This window comes from Muntiacus reevesi, chromosome 1 (assembly GCF_963930625.1).
Source record: "Muntiacus reevesi chromosome 1, mMunRee1.1, whole genome shotgun sequence".
Lineage (NCBI taxonomy): Eukaryota > Metazoa > Chordata > Mammalia > Artiodactyla > Cervidae > Muntiacus > Muntiacus reevesi.
The window spans coordinates 243,592,843-243,602,962 of NC_089249.1; the positions used below are offsets into that span (position 1 = coordinate 243,592,843).

General features: G+C 41.0%; 1 non-coding gene across 1 annotated transcript; it reads left to right on the forward strand.

The window, feature by feature from the left end:
• The first annotated feature begins 9,212 nt into the window (after positions 1-9,212).
• On the forward strand, positions 9,213-9,352 carry LOC136156463 (small Cajal body-specific RNA 11). The gene has a single exon (XR_010661013.1). It is a non-coding gene; the product is annotated as a small Cajal body-specific RNA 11 (non-coding RNA).
• The last annotated feature ends 768 nt before the right edge of the window (positions 9,353-10,120 follow it).

A 10,120-nucleotide genomic window follows, 5' to 3' on the forward strand; every position in this document is an offset into this window, starting at 1 on the left:
CAAAAACAGGCAAGGAATATGAATAGGGGATTTTTAAGAGAAGAAGTAGTACTTATAAAAATAATTCTTCCTAATAATCAAATAGTTGCACATTGAAAGTGTGCACTTGTTGCACATCTAATTACCCAGTATTAGGATGGAAGCATCTAGAATTGAGAAATTGTAGAAAAAGAACACTGAAGCACTTGGTAGAAGTCCAGCAGCATTAAAAAGAGCCTCAAGAACTGTTTTCATTAACATATGTTAATGTTTTCATAATATACGCACAAAGATACTCATAATAAAGACAACTAAATGACCTAAAACATTGCAATGACAGGAAACTGGCTAGGTTACGTTTCCTGTGTGTGCCTGGGCATTTTCCAGCTAAAATGGCACCATTGTGTGACTTAGAAAAAAGTCGTCTTCTATTTCAGGAGACCCCACCCCACACCAGGCCTACCGCTTGTGCAGGCAGCAGCTTGGACTGTGGAGATCAGGGCTCTGATACACAAATGATGGTACACTGTGAAGTCATTAGAACACAGTTTTGAATGACAGGGGTAAGGTTCACAGTATGCTATTAATGACATACAGTGTCACTTCACACAATGTGAAGTGTTGACTAGTTACTAGGTGTTACTTAAAACATAAATTTTTCATTGTGTACAACATAAATAATCTCTCAAAGTATAATAACATGCGTAGAAAACTAGGGGAGAAAACCCTAGAAGGATGTATACCAGTATTTTTAAGAGTATTATAGCTGGATGAAAAGATTATAGGTGGCTTTTATTTTTCCTTTTGTACTTTCTGTATTTTTTATATTTTCTTGGTGGAATGTTTATTATTAGGTAATCAGGGAGAAAAAACAGTAAAATTAAAAAAAATCTCATTTAGGGTACTGAGCAGAAGCAGGTGAAAAATGCAACTTGCCTAGGAGAAGTGTATGCTTTTGGTTACTTTCATTACCTTGAGCTTCACATAAAAGCTTAAGCCTTATAAATAGAAAAGTCAGTAAGAGTGCGCCTGTTTGATGACATTTAGTGACAGTGGTGAAAATGTGACCACATGAGAAAGCTGAAACGAGACGAGGTTACATGCCACAGGCCATCCTTGATGTGCAGGTTGTAACCCGAGCAAGATGCTTCTGACCCAGCCCTGCTCATGACAGATGTTAAGGGGCCAAAGGAAGCTCGGCATGGGTTAATGGACAGATGGAGAAGGCAGTGGGAAGCCCTGGCTAAGCCAGAGAAGCACGGGAGGCCAGTGTACCCTCTACCCAGTGATTCAAGTGGGAGGTAAAGGCAAAACAGTCTTCAGCAGGCTAGTTACTTCTTTATATCCAAGTTCCCTGTTCTGTTAAGGTCCTTACTGCAAAGTGAGAGTGTTAAATGTGGCATTTCCCTTAATGGTTTGTTTTCCCTGAAGCCAGTGGTGTTATGTGTTGATGGAGAGGAGAAAGCCCATGACCAAGTGAAATATACAGTTGTCTCTTCCCTCTCTCCCTTCTCTAATATCTCCCTCCACTGCTTACAAGCTTCCAGTGACTCCTCACAGGCTTCAGGACAAAGTGTAAACTCTTCATCTTGGCATAAAAGACCTGCTTTTCATTCTAGCACAGTCGCTCAGCAGACATATTTCAACCTCACAAAGTGGCATTGGTTCTCTAAACACATGCGGCATGTTATCTCATGTCTGGTGGCATTTATCCTCTTGCTAATATTAACCCAGTGCCTGCTACATGCCAGGCATTGTGCTAAATGTTTAATATTGTTTTCTGCCTTATAACAATTTTATCTTGTGGACTTGAATATTGTCTCCCATGTTATAAATGAGAAGCCTGAGTTTCAAAGAAATTACATAATTTTCTTAAGGGTCACGTAGTAAGTAGCAGAGTCAAAATTTGAACCCAGGTTTTTGTTTTTTACTTCCCCAAACCACTTGATTGGGGATTTTCTGGCAGTCCAGTGGTTAGGACTGATCTCTTTCACTGCTGGGGCCCAGGTTCAATCCCTGGTCAGGGAACTAAGATCCCACAAGCCATTCATGGCACAGCCAAATTAAGAACAAATAGCAACAACAAAACCCCCCACTTTATTGAGGTATGACTGACATATAAAAGCTGTAGATATTTAATGTATAAAACTTGAGGTGTTTGGAGATAAGTACATATACATGCCTATGAAACTATCATTACTGTCAGAACTATGTACTAAACTCATCTCCTCCTACTCCTTAAACCCAGGTTTGACTCCAAAGCTTGAATTCTTTAATATTTGCGGTGAAATATATACAACACAAAGCTTAACCATTTTAACTATTGTAAGTATACATTTTTGTGGCATTAGGTTCACTTACATTGTTGGGCGAGTATTACCACTATCCATCTCCAGAATTTTTTATCTTCTTCCTCTGAAACTCTGTATCCTTTAAACATTAACTCCCCATTTTTCCCTCCCAGCCCCTGGCAAGCAACCACCATTCTACTCTCTCTATGAATTTGGTGGCTCTAAGTACCTCATGTAAGATTCATACTGTTTGTCCTTTAGTGGTTGGCTTATTTAATTTTGCATAATGTCTTCAAGATTCATCAATACTGTAGCATGTGTCAGAATTTCCTTTTCCAGGCTGAACTATATTCCTTTGTGTGAATTGATCATGTTTTGCTTATTCACCCATGAGTGGACACTTGGGTTGCTTTACCTTTTGGTTATTGTGAATATTGCTGCAGTGAATGCGAGTGTACAAAATCTGTTCCAGTGCCTGCTCTCACTGCTCTTGAGTATTTATACAGAAGTGGAACTGCTGGATCACATGGTAGTTGTATGTTTTGTGATGTGAACATGGTTGAAGATTATAAGCCAGTCATTTTGTAGGGTCTCCTTCAGTTTGGACTTGGACTTAGATTATATGTTTTGACTGGAATGTCACAGATGCTTTTTTCTTTTTTCTTTTTTGAATCATACTCCACAAGGTGGCAAGTGATGTTTATTTGGTTCTTGGTATTTCTAACTTTGATTCACTTTATTGTGCTGCTGACTGCCAGGTGAATCTATTGTAAAATTACTGTAAAGTCTCTGTAATTATTAAGTATCTTAGGAGGAGATACTTTGAGACTATGTAAGTAGCTCTTCCCTCACCAATCTCTCACTCACTGGGCTTTAGCATCTTTGATATTTTTTGGTTGAAATGTTACTATGAAGGTTAGTAAGTGGTAATTTTCTAATAACCATCATCCTTCCTTTTGCATTTATTATTTACGATAAAGAAGTTCCTCTTCTCATTTATTTCTGTTAGTATAGATTCATGAGTACTTTATTCACTGTATCCTAATCTGTTGCTATCAGTATTTCATGCTCAAAATGTCCCAGATCTGGCTAGTAGAAGCCATTGCAGGTTGCTTCCTGTGTCCTTTTGAATTTCTTCATCGTTGTTTTATGACTTTCTTTATGACGTGAAAAGATGATTCCTGTCTCATCTTATTATTTCCCTGGTTTCAGTGATTTTAGGAGAGCATATTTATCTGTAGAAATAAAGCCACTCCTTAGTGTCAAAAATGCAAAAGCAGGGTGTTACCAAGTGACTTCACATACTTACACTGCTGTCAAGCCCCTCAGGTTTGAGATTTCATTCCTGGTTTGTTACCAGATTCGTGAGTCCAATAGAAGAAGTGTGTTTTATGGCCAGTTAAATATCAACTGTGAACTTGAGGATCCCTGAGGAGAGCACAGAAAGGAACTGGCACTGATCTGTGCTGTAAGATTGTTTGGTTTCCTCCAAAGGATACTTGGGGCCTTGCTGGCATTGGAGCTTGGTTTAGAGAAAAAGCTGTCTTTACATATTTCTTTCTAATGGTAGTGAAGAGACACTAGGTTTAGACTACACCATATGGCAGCGAGAGGCATTCATCACTACACTGTCTTAACAGCTGAACTGAAAATAGCCCATATTTTTGCAATGATGGAGAATTAGCCCCTGACTGCCAGGAAACACCCATTGTAGCAGCTCTTCAGCCATGTAATTTAAAATAATTACTAATTAAGTGAGAATAAAATAAGAGTCCATAATAACAATAATAATCACTGTAGCATTGGTCATTACCCAAGTTACTATTTGTTGGAGCATTACCTAGGGGAAGATGGCTTGCCAAAGGCAGGAAGAACAGCCAGGGAGCTGCTGGCTTCAACATTACTGCTGAGGTAAGGAATCAGGACCTTTCTGGGGTGCTTGGCAGCCACAGACCTGATTTTATTTTCCATCAATATTGCCGATCTCATGTTGTTTCAAGGAATTTGCTCACTAATGCAGCAGGCAGTGTGCCATTGAAAACCAAGTGCAGGAACAGCTTTGAGGCATTTGTCAATGGATCTATATCATGGCAGGAAACAACTCAAGCAATTATCTGTCTATGACAGGCATCTCTCTCATCAACATCTTGAGAAAAGTGAGTCCCTTTTGCAAGAGTGCCATTGGGTGCAAATGTCCAACACCAATGGTTATGAGCAGGTATGTGAGATAGTGGAGGTGGGATGTGTTTCAGGGCACTGTACAAAGGCCTGTCCGGGTGTTTAAGAAAGTAAAGGGTGGAGGCTTTTTGGGTTAAAGGCAGGGTTTATGCTTACTGTTTTTTGGGTGATTTAAAAGATCATGCATTCCTTTGTTTATTCACTCCTCGACAAACACATATCTACTATGCACCAGGCATTGCAGTAAGTACTGGGATTATGGATCAAGGCAGACTTGACTGCTGACCTCTGGCATAAGAGATATACAAATAGAGACATGCAGAACATGCCAGGGGGCTAAGAAAAGAGCGCTTGACAGGAGAGCGGAGGCACTCTTTTTGCACTCTGTGAAGAACCCTTGAGGAAGTTCCATTTATGCTGAGGCCTGAAATCTGAGGAGTGTTTGACTTGCAAAGGATGAGGGGAGAATGTTCTAGGCAAAGGATGAAACCTCGTTTGAGGAACTACTGGAAGTACAGAGTGTGAGGAGAAGCATGGAAGTACAGAAGGAGGGAGGATGTGACACAAGATTTTGGCAAGGTCAGCTGACTTCAGAGAGAGGGGTACATAGTGGATTCTGAGTGCAAGGGGAAGCTTGAAGCTGAGGGGTGGCAGGACCTTGTTTAGGTCTAGCTGCTGGTGGGGAATTGCCTGGAGTAGGTGGGTCCTGAGCTAGTAATACAGGGACAGCAGGTAGGAGTGGGAAGACACCGGGACTGGTTCCCAGCTCTCTGGCTAGAACAAGCTGGGTGAATGGATGCACTGCATGTTCAGGTGGGAAATACCAGAGAGGACAGCTATGTCTGGGAGTTACAATACTCAAGTTTTTTATTATTTTATTTTTTTTAATCATGACAAGACACACACACACACACACACACACACACACACACACACGTTACGCTAAGTTACTTCAGTTGTGTCCCATTCTGTGTGCCCCAATGAACTATAGCACGCCAGGTTCCTCTGTCCATGGGGTTCTCCAGGCAAGAATACTAGAGTGGGTTGCCATGCCTTCCTCGAGGGGATCTTCCTGACCCAGGGATCAAACTCATGTCTCTGATATCTCCTGCATTGGCAGGCAGGTTCTTTCCCACTAGCACCACCTTGTATGTTTGTATATATGTGTGTATGTACGTATGTGAAAGTGAAATCGCTCAGTCGTGTCCAACTCTTTGAGACCCCATGGACTGTAGCCTACCAGGCTTCTCAGTCCATGGAATTTCCCAGGCAGGAATACTGGAGTGGGTTGCCATTTCCTTCTGCAGGGGATCTTCCTGACCCAGGGATCAAACCCGGGTCTCCCAGACTGCAGGCAGATGCTTTCCCGTCTGAGCCACCAGGGAAGCCTGTGTACGTATGTACTTATGTATGTATGTATATGTACTCTCGAACCAGGGATTGAACCCTCATCTCCTATGTCCCCTGCATTGGCAGACGGCTTCTTTACTATTAGCACCACCTGGGAAGCTAATACATATATACCTCATAAAATTTACCGTTTTAACCGTTTAAAATTGTGCGCTTCTGTGGCACTAAGTCCATTCACGTTGTTGTGCCACCATCACCACTAAACGTTTCCAGAACTTTCTCATCTTCCCCATCTGGATATACCCATTCAACACTAACCACCTACTCTCCCCCCTGCCCCCCCCCCTCCCCCAGGTCTGGCAACCATTATCCTTCTACTTTCTGCCTATGAATTAGACTGCTCTTGCTATCTCGTATGATCATATAGTGTTCGTCCTTTGGCTTACTTCACTCAGCATAGTATCTGCCAGGTTCATCCATGCTGTAGTTTATGTCAAAACTTCCATTTTAAAACTGAATAATATTCTATTGTATATATATGCCATGTTTTATTTATTCATGTGTTTATTGATGGCCATTTGGGTTGCTTCCATTTTTCAGCTCTTGTTTATTGCTTGTTATTTAATGCAATTACAAACATGGGTATACAGGTATTTGCTCAAGCCCCCGCTTTCACTTCTTTTGGGTTTATACCCAGAAGTGGAATTGCTGAGTTGTATGGTAGTTCTGTTTTCAGTTGCCTGAGGAGTCACCAAACTCTTTCCCATGGTGACTGAACCATTTCACATTTGCACATGTCACAGTACACAAGGATTTCAATTTCTCCACTTCCTTTCCAACACTTGTTATTTATTAATTTTTAAAAATAATTTAAATTATAACTCACGTAATTTAAATTATAATCTTCAGCCTAACGATTGTGAAGTGGTGTCACAGTGTGGTAAAACATTCATATTTTGAGATGTTATATTTGAGATGCCTGAGAGATATTCACATGGCATTGTCCAGTAGACAGTTGGTTATACCAAGCGAGATTTCAAAGAGAGGTCTTCTGGCCCACAGATCAATTTAAATTCCACTTACCAAGGTGTGAAGGCTCTTGTAAATGCCTCACCATGGTGGACCTTGTGTATTTGTACTAAGGCATCCTACCCTACCAGCTTGTCTACTATTTAAGGATATGAGCCTTGGGCATTTGGGCTCATTTCTGGTGAACAAATGACATTTTGTACCTGGTTCTCCCCTTTCTGATCATTATTGCAGCTCCAAAGGAAGTTAACCAAGAATTGCTAAATATGATCTGCAAATAAAAGTGGTAGAAAGATTCAGAATGAGTTTTTGTTTTGGTCTTGGGAGGGATATCTAGCTAATATGTTTGATGGTCTTTTAGAGTGAATGGAAGGCATTTTTGTTTGTTTCTCCCTTTCCTTGGTAACAGAAAATGCAGCTTTAAAGTGTTTTTCAATTTCTTTCTCAGCTCCCGTTCATTCTCTGATTTCTTTACTCTTAATGGAATAACATAAACCAGTTTTCTGTCGTCTTTTATTCATCAAAGCTGTCGATTTATCCTGAACAGAATGAAGGCAAGGATGTTATTAAAATAAAACAACTTCCAATTGAGCTGCTAATAAATGCTGAAATGCATCCGCATTTTTCTTATTGATTATCTCCTGCTGATAAGAGCAGACACAAGTTTGTACCGCATGCTGCCCGTGGAAATGAAACATTTAATTAGATGAAAACCGAATGAGCTGGAAGATCTACGGTGCTCGGCCATCAAACAATTGTTATTCATAATTGGCTGTTTAAAATGTCCCTGTTATTTGAGCCTTTTTCACTTAAAAAAATTCCCTACAGTGCATTAAGACGAACACAGTCATTAGTAAATTTTCTCCTGTGCCTTTTACAAGCTCAAGGTTGTGGGCTAGAATGAACCCTGTAGGGCCATAAATCAGGTATAATAGAAATCTCAAAATTGAGAATTAGGAGGCGAGAACAGGAGACGGCAGTGTCCTCTCCATTTCAGGCCCATCTCCAAATGCTTAAGTGAAGGTGGGAGAGGAGATGCTGGTAGAGGCCCATAAACTGCAAAGGTGAAGTTCTTTAGAACTTACTAACTCTGTAATCATGTGCATGTGAAGTTTAATGTCTGGTAAATGCACGGATATTTAGCAATAGTTTATTGAAAAGTGGGTATTCACTTTGCCAGGAATGTTTCAAGCACTTACCAGGTGGCCTGCTTTTTAAGACAATGGGGAAGAGAAAGATGGATGAGAATCATTGCCTGTGGCAGCCATGTGGCATTTAGCCTGTACAGGCTTTTCTTCCTGGAACCCCCAGCAAGTTATTAAGATTTAAAGGCTTTGGTTTCCTCATTTGCACCTCGGGGGTATTAATCATACCTATTATATCAATTTGTCATGAGGATTGAATGAGAGAAAGCCTTTAGCACAGTGGGCACACAGCACACACTAAATGAATGTCAGCTACTGGCAATAATATCTCATCTTCCAAATCTAAAGGCCCTGAAGGGAAGACATCATTTCTTCTATTATATTTCCCACGGCGTCTTGCCTTGTACTTAACACCCGGCTCTCGATAACTTTCATCTGAATTAAAAGAAGTGTCAATCTCTCAGTCATCAGATTCTTACAGATTCAGATGAGAGCTGTCCAGTGGTTCAGTGAGTGTGTATTTACTGTCTTAAATCACTTAAAAAATATTTTGCTCTTCTGGTTACAAAAGAAGTAGCAGCTACTCATGGGCAGAGACAGTGAGGTTAAAAGGGCAGGTGTCAGAGCCAGATTGCCTGGGTGTGTGTTCCTCCCTCACCAGCCTGCTCCCCTCTGCCCACAGAGTAATTGGTGTGTGTGAAAATTCAAGGAGTTAAGACACAAACCACATGCAGCAGGGCCTAGCACATAATATGTGCTCAATAAAGCGTAATCCATGTTGAGTAAAATAAAAACCAGCCAAGAGATCACTCATTCTCTGGACCCTGTGATAACTGCTAATAAATGCTTATTGAAAGTGTGCTCTGGGATTAACACAGTGTTAGGTATAGTCAGGCATCATGAGTAGCCTAGTTATTGAACCCTTGCTGCCACCAAGCACTGTATCCACTGCTTTGCACAAAATATCTCATTTAGCTCACACAACAATCCTATGGGGACAGGCAATGTTATTCCTTTTTTATGAGTTGAAAAAACAAGATCCATCAGGTTAGGGTAACTTTCCAACTTCATATAAACAGTAAGTGATGGAGCTGAGATTCAAATGTGGCTCTTCTAAAGTTAATCTTTATGCCACCCTACCCTGAGAAGCCTGATATCAAATCAAGACCAGGCAGCCGGTATGAAAGAGACATGTGATCTAAGTGAAGTGGGAGAGTTGGAGGAGTATCAGAAAATGCAATTATATGGGTCTATGCCTTTTCTCCTCCCTTGTGCTCAGTTCTAACAGGGGAGGCTGACAGGGCACACAGCAATCTCCCTCTTAGTTTAGGAGAACCGTCCTAAGAATAGGGCTGGCTCTTAAAGGCATGAGAGGACAGTTTTAAAAAAAGCAGACAGTTAATGATGAACTGCTTTCAATGCTATGACTGTAACTTCTGTTTAGCCCTCAGACTCCTTCTTAACATAGTGATTTAGATTTGAGAGCAAAGCTGGCACAGGAAATGAAACCTAACTTGCACAGTGCTGCGTATTAAGCAGGGACGCAAGCAGCCCAGGTGGCTTTTTCCAAGACTTCATTGCGCTCCTGCATGTTTGGGCCAGATTCTTTGTGTCATATCTCACTGAGTTTATGCTGCAGTGGAATCTCAGGCTAGATATTTTCTCTTTAATATCTGGTCCCCTGTAGTCACCACTTCTGTATAAAAACACCGTGGTGTGTTAGTTCTTGTTTCTCAAGTGTAATTTGGAGTCAAGTGGAACAGATAAACAATGTCAATGAAAATATCTTCTGTAGACACTGATGGGACTTATCTGTCTTGAAATGAGGAGATAAAGGATGCATAAATGTTTAATTTTTCTTTGCATCTTAATGTAACCACTGAACACCCTTGGTCCCTGAGCAAATTAATCGTCACAAAGTGAGAGTAAATGACACAGTCTGTACTGAGCCGTTGTCTGTTGGATCAGCCACCCCTCAGCACAGTGGCATAAGAGAGGCAGGTCTCCAGCAGGGCTGCTGGAACAGCTGCACTGGATGAAGTGTATTAGAAGCTTCCTTGGAAAACTCAGAGCAACGGCAATGGTCTTGTAGCTTGAGGTTGATTCTTGGCATGTTTGTCAGGTGAATTTTCCCTCTTCCTGTAGAGA